Genomic DNA, 10,046 nt, shown 5'->3' with positions numbered 1-10,046 from the left:
ACGATATGAAATAAATATGAGTTTACAGCTGAAATATATGAAAGGATCATCGTATTAGCATTGTTGGCCTGGCTTCATAACCAGTCATGGCATACCCCATGTTGGTGGCCTACTACTAGGAATGAAGCAGTCCAACTATGCTTCTATGATACAAGAGTAAACATCGAGGAGCATTGTATTGGTTCTGTTGGTTTGGCTTCATTTTCAGTCCTAGTCTTCCCTATAGGGATTGCCTACTACTGGAGATGAGCTTAACCAACTGTGCCCATATAATGACACAAGGAAGACTGTAGCGATCAATATCAATTACGATCACATGTTCTGGTGACGTGACGTTATGGAGGTCATACACTTAACCATTTATGTATCATAGTTATTTATTAATTTATTTTAATCCTAGTTTAAGCATTTAATACTGGATGAATCTTTGTCCCCTAGTTTTAAATATGTTCATTGCATGCTTCTGGTGATTTAACCCTATCTTTATTACAGGTTAATTAAATTTTTATCTCAATTTTCGAAAGACTTTTTATGATTCTCCAGGTTAATTGAATTGGTACTTTACGTTTTCAACACGTATTAGAGTTTTTTGTCGGCATTAATTGTTCTGTAGAGATTTTATCGATTTGGACTTAATTCTGGCTTTTTGATAACTCCAGGGAATTAAATCCAACAGAATTAATACTTTCTATTTTCGAGAAGTTGAGAGAGTGAGATTTTTCCTATATAAAGCCTAAACTGGAGTCAGAAAAAGATCAATCCTCCCAAAACTTGTTTCTGTTCTTGCAGCATGGTGAACTCTCAAAGTTCTATCAATTCCCCATCGGACTCTCATGACAACGGAGTGGGGAACTCTTACCTTCCCCCAGACTATCAGAATCCAAATCAGTATATCGCTGATTTAAAGGTGGCGTCGAATGAAGTTTACAAAGACCATGAAGATAAGGTTGTAGAGCTTACAAAGGCTATGCAATCTGCAGGAAGTTCCTTATCTCAACTCCACAAGCTTGCTGAAGCACAGGCCATGGAGCAAGATACCCAGAAACTCCAAGATTCTCTCGTTGATCTCTCTGTTTTGATCAAGGAGACTTCAGAAAAAATAAACAAAAATTTAAATATACTAAAAAAGCTTATCTATAATTGTGGCGCTTCGAAAGTCTGGCGCCCGGATGTTTTGTTGATTTGTGGCATTTAAACTGTTCAATTCCTACACTCGAAACAACAATAAGAGGTAGTCGATGGGACCCCCATCGACACTCCGATGCTTAAGTTAGTTCATAAATCATCGGAACATATATTTACAATAAACTTTACACGTGAAATATGGAAGACATTTAATTTAAAGTATACAGAAGTTATAATAACGTAAAGACAAAAAGTAAGATTTTTAGGAATGGTACAACTTTAAATGAATGGCATTCCAAGGATGCAAGATGACTTCCACTTTCCCTGCGTAACTTATAGGCGCCATTACCTAACACTCTATCAATCAAGTATGGTCCTTCCCAATTTGGACCTAGCTTCCCAGCGTTCAACTCTTTAGTATTCTCAAAGACCTTATGAAGCCCTCTATCCCCTTCTTTAAATGCCCTAGTACAAACATTCTTGTTGAAGTATCTAGCTACTCTGTCGTGATAAGCTGCTATTCTTGTAAGCGCCCGGTCTCTAGTTTATCAATGGCATCCAGCTAATCATTCAATTCCTGCCAGTTTTGCTGTTCATTTTCCACTGAAACCTCACAGAAGGGAGTCCAGTTTCAGCTGGTATAACTGCCTCTGATCCATAAGCAAGAGGAAAAGGAGTTTCCCCAGTAGGAGTCCATGAAGTGGTTCTGTAAGACGACAATACCCCAGGTAGCTCATCAGCCCAAGCTCCTTTAGCCTTCTCCAGGTGCTTCTCCAGGGTTTTGATCAAGGTATTGTTGGATGCTTCTGCTTGGCCATTGCACTGTAGGTGCCTTGGCGTGGTGAAATCCACCCTTATTCCCCAATTGGCATAAAACTCCTGAAATTTATGACTAGCAAATTGTGGCCCATTGTCTGTCACAATCTCCTTGGGCACCCCAAATTTGCATATGATATTTTTCTAGACAAACTTCTTCACATTAACATCCTTAATCAATGAATAAGCCTCAGCTTCTATCCATTTTGTGAAGTAGCCTGTGTCATAGCCAAAAAATATTGTCGCTGCCCTAACACCTTAGGTAAGAGGCTAACTATATCCATCCCCAACTTCATGAAAGGTCAAGGTGCAATAATTGGTGTGAGTCTCTCAAGGGGCAGATGAGGAATCTGAGTAAATCTCTGGCATTTATCACATCACTTCACATAATCGATCACATTTGATCTCATCGTAGGCCAATAATACCTGATTGTCAATGCATGATGAGTTAAACTTCTACCATTAGAATGATTGCCGCATTCTCTTTCGTGCAACTCTACAAGTATATACTGAGCTTGTGCTGGGTCTGCACATCGTAATAGAGGGCCTGAATAAGATCTTCTGTATAACCACCCATCATACACTGTGTACTGTGCTACTTTGGCTACCAGGCGTCTTGAATTTTTCTTTTCTACTGACAGAATACCATCAATAAGATACTGGATGAACGGAGTCATCCATGTCTGGTCCGAACTAACTGGTAGGACTTCAATGTTGCTCTGCTCCTCCGAATCTTCCTAAACTTTGATTGAAGGCCATTTCAAATGTACCAAAGGAATTGTTTGCCCTTGGGTAGTTTGGATTGACGACCCAAGGATGGCTAGTGCGTCTGCGTATGAATTATTCGCACGTGGAATTTGAGTTATAGAAAACTCCACGAATGCCAATTGTAACTTCTTTACTAGCTCCAAGTAACAGGTCATCGTAGCTCCTTAGCGAGCATCATACCGATGACCAAAGCTTCATACTCTGCTTCGTTGTTGGTTGCATGGAAGCCATATCTGACTGCTCTTTGAATTACACTTCCTTCTGGGGAAATCAACACGATTCCCAGACCGCTACCTCTTACGTTGCTAGAACCATCAACATACAAAGTCCAAGCTTTGGGCATTTGCTCTGTCATGCAAAGTAGCTCTTTGTCTGCTTTTGGTTGCTCCGATGGAGTGAAGCCAGCTAAGAAATCTGCCAAGAAAGCTCAAGCTTGTGCAGGATACTTCTCAAAGAGAAATTGGTCACCACTGCAATTGAATGACACTAAAAAATACGACCTCAATTTCTTGGCTACAATCACCAATGCTAAAGCCAACTTCTCCAGTAAGCTGTACTGGGTCTCTACGTCCAATAAGTGATGTGCCAAATATATACATACATTTATGCATCATTTACACATAAGTTCATCCCATTTTGAGTTGATTAGGAGTTGATATTGCCTAAGAAAGCTATATTTGCATATTGTAGGTGCCCAGGCAAGAAATGGAGGAAAAGAGTGCAAAATTAAGATTTGGACTCCAGAAGCAATTTTTGATCTATTGGAGGTCATTCCCTATTGATCTGACCTACCAAAATACCCAGAAACTCATGGAGACAGATTGCAATTTCGATCGAACTGAAATATTTCAGATCGATAGGAGTTACTATTCACAACACGCGTAGTTTCGCGAAAATTTTTTGAATTCACATGTTTTTGAGCCAAAACGACCCCAACTTGTTTGGGAAACGACTTAAGAGATTGGGAACATATAAAAGGGCATAAAATAGGGTTTTGGGGGTGTTCTTGGAGCTGGGATTCATTCTCTACCTTGGAGGCCACCATTAGAGCTTGGAGAAGAAGAGGGTTCACAAGGGGGTCTTTCCTCTCCTATTTTATCTTAATTTTAATGGTTTATTTCCATTGCTTGATGATGTATTTTGACTCTATGAGCGGCTAGATTTCTTTACTAGGGTCTTAATGTAACCAAACCTTGAAGATTCAATAAACTTGGTTTCCTTATTTCTTGATTTCTCTCTCTTATTGATTGTCTATCGGTGTGCTTAATGCTTTTGGGTGCTTGATCACCATCTAAATGATTTGTTGCCTAGATTGAGACCGGAAGGATATTTCTAGGGTTTGCCTCAAGCCATAGATGACATAGGTTGCATGAACCATAGAAATATAGGGGCGTGACCTATGCAATCGCTAAATGGTTTATCCACAAATCTTAGTGGGTCTTTGTCTTTTGAATCCAATTGTTAGACATAATAGGGATTAGAGATAGAGATACTTCTGGTGTGACTAGACATAGAGCATTGGATATGTTAGGGAGACCAATTGTCATTATTGAGAGAGGAATTAGGGATTAAGGGACCAAGGGAGTTGAATTGGATAGATGAGGTGAAATTAAGTACCCTAGTGCTTCCCATCTTTGATTACATTTGTGTTTACTTAATTGCTCTTTTGTCCTTTGTTTTAGTTTATTTATAAACAAACCAACCACTCATCATTTTCACCCAATGTACATATTTGTTGCTTGTTTGACAATGATTTTAATTGCCAACATATTCTTGTGGGAACGATAATTTACTCATCTCTTTATTACTTGTGCGATTTATGCGCTTGTAACTAAATCCATATCAATAAGCTATTAGTCACGTAATACACCAGTAGTTGCTTCTTTGCTTCTTCCCTGACCAAAACTGCACTGACTGCCACTTCTGAAACAGCCAACTAAACGTATAAATGCTCCTCGGTCTTTGGTTTAGACAATAAAGGAGGGGAGGTGAGGTAAGCCGTCAACTGGTTCAAGACATCTTCACACTTGGGCATCCACTCATAATTAATAGACTTCTTCAAAGTGGAGAAAAAATGACGGCATTTATCAGATGATTTGGAGATAAAACGACTGAGTGTTGCTACCCTCCTGTTAAGTCTCTTAATATCCTTGATGTACGTTGGAGAAGGGATATTGAGAATGGACCAAATCTGATATAGATTGGCCTCAATGCCTCGCTGTGTAACCATATAACCCAGATGCTACCCCGAAGGAACATTTGGTGGGGTTCAGGTTCATATTGTAATTGATCAGGAGATCGAATGCATGTTGGAGATGCTTGAGATGCTGCTCTGCAACCAAGGACTTCACCAACATGTTGTCGATGTACACCTCCATAGTGTCCCCTAGATACCTCAAGAACATTTTGTTCACCAGTTGCTGGTATGTAGCTCTGATATTTTTCAACCCGAAGGGCATTACTTTGTAGCAATAAATTCTCCTCTCTGTTATGCATGTCGTCTTTTCTTGATCCTCCAGATGCATCAAAATCTGGTTGTATCCCGAGAAGGCGTCCATGAAGCTCAAAAATTCATGCCGAATTGTTGCATCCACCATCATATCAATGTGTGGCAACGAAAATGGATCTTTTGGCAAGCTTTGTTTAAGTCTATGAAGTCGATACAAACTCTACACTTGCCTTTCTTCTTCCTCACAACGACGACATTAGCCAGCTAGTCAGAGTATTGTACTTCCTTCACAGATCCATTGTCTATCAGCTTCTGAACTTCCTCATTAATCATTGTATTTCACTCATGAGTGAACTTCCGTCTTTTTTGCTTGACGGGAGGATACTTAGGGTTAACTTTGAGCTACTGCATCATGACCTCAGGGTATATCCCGATCATATCTACTTGGCTCTATGCAAAACAATTGTAATACTGAGATAAGAACTGAATCTTTCTTTCTCGCATCTGATTGGGCAGTTGCGCTCTAATCAAGACTTTGTGGTCTGGGAAGTCAAGGTGGATTTGTATCTCATTGATCTTCTCCATCCTTGGCTCATCTAGCTCTAGACCGGGCATCTGGTTCTGTAGCTGCTATGAGGATTCATTCCTACTCCTCATGGTAGTTTTATAGCAACTCCCAGAAGAGTGCTGATTTCCCATGATTTCCTTAATGCCATCATTGGTAGGGTAACGCGGGACTTGGTGATAAGTGGAGGCACGACCCTTATGGCATGCAACCAAGGGCGTCCCAGAATAGCATTGTAAGCAAACGACGAATCCAAAATTGAAAACCTGGTTTGCTTATTCGACCCTAGGGCATGGAAGGGCAAAGTAACTTCACCCAATGAATGGCCCACCTTGCCATTGAAACCAATCAATGTCGTCGACTTCCGCAAGATCAAAGTCTCATCTAGACCGATCCCTTTTTATGCAGCCAGAAACATTGCATTGGCTAAACTCATATTATCAATCAAGATTCGCTTCAAATTAGTATTGGCAATCTGAAGTGTGAGCACCAGAGCATCATGGTGTGGGTGTAGAAGCTGGGTGGCCTCGTCGTCAGCAAAGACCATCACTTAGTTAGTAAAGGTCCCTATGGTTCATGCCATTTTAGCAGCAGGGTTTGCTACTTCTTTCTCATGCTTCTTAGCAGAAGTGTGAGAAAGTCCACTAATCTTTGACCCTCCAGAAATCACTCAGTAGGTTTGTGTGGCCAACGGTGGCGGTGGTAATGCATCTAGGTCATCAATTTTTCTCTTCTCCGAGATGGCCTTGCGACGTTCAGATAGTAAATCCCTCAGATGACCTTTCTTCAACAGGTAATCCACCTCGTATCTAAGGCCTCTACAATCAGGAGTGGTGTGCCTAATATCTTGGTGGAAGTCATACCACTTCTTAGGGTCTTTCCATCCTTTAGTTTCCTTCTTAGGCGACCACTTCACCTCATTTCCCATTTTCTTTAAGACTTGCACAACCTCGACTTTGTGTATCCAAAGGGGATACTCCGGGCAGTTCTTCGCATAATCTAATGATCCAGACTTACAAGGGCGCCAATTGTTGCTTGGCTAGCCGATGACATATTGCTCTTTCTTTTGGCGCTTGTCTTCGTGCTTTTCTTCTCTTGGGGGATTGGACGGTTTTCTCCTCGCGTCCTCCTCCCAACGAACAAACATGATAGCTTTAATAAGAGCTTCCTCATAGCTCCTTACATCACACTTCGTGAGTTCCTCGTAAAACTCCCCATCCAGAAGCAGGCAACTCCTGAGTGCTTGAATAGCAGTCCCTGGATTGCAATGAGGTATGGATACCTTCTCCGTATTAAATCTAGCCAAGAAATCCCAGAGAGATTCTCCCACTCATTACGATAGTTGGTATAGGTTGTCTAAACATATATGAATCTTTCGACTGCTCGAGAATTGTATCATAAATGTCTTGATTAGCTTCTCAAAAGAAGCGATGCTACCATTGGGCAGGTTGATGTACCAGCGCAAAGCAGGACCAGTGAGAGTTGATCCGAAGCCCTTGCACATGCATGTCTTATGCATCCCATATGGTATGGCTATTACACCCATCTTCAGTTTGTAATGGGCCACATGGTCTTTGGGGTCATCAGTGTCATTATACAACTTCATACTTGGAATGCTGAACCTATGTGGCAGATTCGTCTGGTATATACTATCAACGAATGGCGACCCCGTGTAACAGTTAGCATTGATCTTGGCCAGAGCAGGAGGTGTGTTAGTCAACTTGTCTAAATCTCCTCTTAACTCGACAATCTTCTTGGCCATGGCCGCCTGGGCAATAGAAGCTGTTGTGGGTCTCGCGAAAGGTGCAGCGGGAAAGCATGGTGGCTATTGAGGTCTACTTCTCAAAGAACCTGTTAAATCTACAGGAGAATCTCTACTGACATTTTACTGGATATCCTCCGTATCTGTCACGCCCCAATCCACGGAGCGTGAAGGAAAAAAAAACAACGAAAACAAAACGTGCACCTCACGTGCTACGTTACAAACAATTACAATTTCACTAAAAATTTCGACAACATCCCCCCATAAATTGGGAACCCAACTTGTAAACAATACCCAAACAAAGAAAACACTTCTAATACCATCAAAGTCAACCAACCATCAGGTCCACCATCAAACACATATCTCATCTTCATCATCAAACACACAAAAGTCACGGGACACCACTCCCGGCCAACCCAATAAAACCATACATCAACCAGTCATCACCCTAGTACATCAATGTACTTAAACAACTAAAACATGCCAACTTCCTGCCATACATATATATCCACACACATGTGTCATATAAACACCAAATAATAATCAAAAGTTTAGGCCTCCTCCGTCATGCGCCCTCCTACTGATTCGCGGTTTGTGCATTAGATCATGTCTCACCTGTGGGGAGGCAAAGTAGATAGGGTGAGCAGAAGGCTCAGTAGGGACAAAATGATAGAATGCAAGAAAAGAATATTAAGGCTGAAAAAGTAACAACGCGTAATCGATGCAACAATATGCAATGCAAACTAATGCACCCGATCGATCTAACCAAACCTCCATATCCGCATCCAATGACACCAAAGCCGACGAATCAGATTCCCGCCCTACGTCGATAAGCCGATGAGAATCCATCCGCTCTACCTCTCTCTCAAGCATCCAACCAAAACCAATAACCAGAATACCAGTCATCTATCATGTCAATCTCAAACCGCTAGAGAGAAGGTTGGCACGTATGTGGTCGCAACCACTCATTGCTGGCCCAACAGTGATATCTCAGCCTGCCACGCCTGGCCTAGCGTAGGACAACTAGCCAGCGTGCAGTAATAAATATCGCTATAGGAATCCTATGGATTAGGACCATCACAAGGCTCCTATCCATCATCGATGCACGTGCTCTATCAACATCCATCACCTAACGTGAGCCCGAGACCATCCTTGGGACCCACCATGCATCTAATGTAAATTCTTAGAATTCATGTCATTCGTGCAACAAATATATACAGAAACATTCATTCATCATGATGCATGAAGAATCACGTAATGCCCAATTTATGACCAAGCATTTCAAGCGTTATATATATTTAACAAATTAAATCACCAATAACATTGTCATTGACAATAATACAAAGAAATAATGGTAAGCATGCAAGGCTTGTTTCCCCTCAGAAATGATTGAGGCGAAAACCAAAGCTTACCATTCAAACAATTCGGTGGCTTGAAGGTGTTTCGAAACAAAAGAGTGAGAAATCCTACCTCGATAGCAGTGCATAAAATAATTCACCGTCTACAGTGTCGAGTCCAACTCCTTGATCACCTATACCAATACACCTGTTTCATACTGCTTAATAATCAATCACAATTCCTAACTAGTCTAATTTATCATTTTACCCTCGAAATTGAAATTACCATTTTACCTCTATTAATATTACCAAATTACCCTTGATTAAAATTATCACAATACCACTAACTTATTTCATCGAGTTGCATGCATGCAACCCGATCACCAACTCGATCACTATTCATACTATTCACACATCAACAACTAATGGCATCACTGTGGTACAATTGTGATCATATCGTAGCCATGATTATTCTGGTGGTGATTTAGTGGTCCGACATCGACTGTACAAACTGGTACAATGAGTCAAAGTTTCCAAGCACTCTCATTCAACCATTCTAAATTTACTAAACTTATTTAAATAACAATAAATTTTTATAAACCAACTATGATCTCTGTGTATTACCATAATCCATATAAAATATTCATTCATTCAATTAATATAATATTCTCCAATTAATGAAACTATATTTTTGTTTCGTATTATACCTCGACGTATATCGTACGTATACGCGTATTTGTGATGTATCTCTCGGGATGCTCCAAAGATGTCCGTATGGATCCAAAATCATCACCGACGCGTTCAGAGCAGGAAAACAACTCGGAATACAGCTTTGGGATTGCCGGAAAGTTCAGTTTCAGCTGGATCAAAGTCGGGTCAAAAGGACCCCATTCGGGTCAAAGTCGAATCTCCGGCATCCGGGGGCTGTTTTGGACCGAAATTGGTTGGGCTAGGTGCTCCTCAACCCGGTGAGGTGAATGGTGGTAACGGCATGTTGAACCATCGCCGGAGTTGGCCGAATCGGAGTTTTTTCTTCACAGTGGCCGTGAGCTTCCAAGCTCGATTCCGGTGACTACGAGCGACGGTTTGAGGTAAGGTTGGTTGGATTATGTTCTTGGGGGTCGGGAGAAGCTTTTTGATAGGTTGGCCGTCCAAAACGGTGGCCGGAAGATGGAGTTCCTGTGTTGGCCAGTAAGGGGGAGGTGGCTCGTGTGAGAGGAGAGA

General features: G+C 41.3%; 1 long non-coding RNA gene across 2 annotated transcripts; it reads right to left on the bottom strand.

Moving 5' to 3' along the window:
- Window positions 1-7,776: 7,776 nt before the first annotated feature.
- On the bottom strand, window positions 7,777-10,046 carry LOC120007795. 2 transcript variants are annotated; one of them, XR_005470254.1, is made up of 3 exons: window positions 9,530-10,046; window positions 8,956-9,030; window positions 7,777-8,100 (listed from the first exon to the last, which is right to left on the bottom strand). It is a non-coding gene; the product is annotated as an uncharacterized LOC120007795 (long non-coding RNA). The 2 variants fall into 2 exon arrangements; XR_005470253.1 differs by having other exon boundaries at window positions 7,777-9,030.

This window comes from Tripterygium wilfordii, chromosome 10, assembly GCF_013401445.1.
Source record: "Tripterygium wilfordii isolate XIE 37 chromosome 10, ASM1340144v1, whole genome shotgun sequence".
Lineage (NCBI taxonomy): Eukaryota > Viridiplantae > Streptophyta > Magnoliopsida > Celastrales > Celastraceae > Tripterygium > Tripterygium wilfordii.
This window is presented reverse-complemented; position numbering and strand designations above follow the sequence as displayed.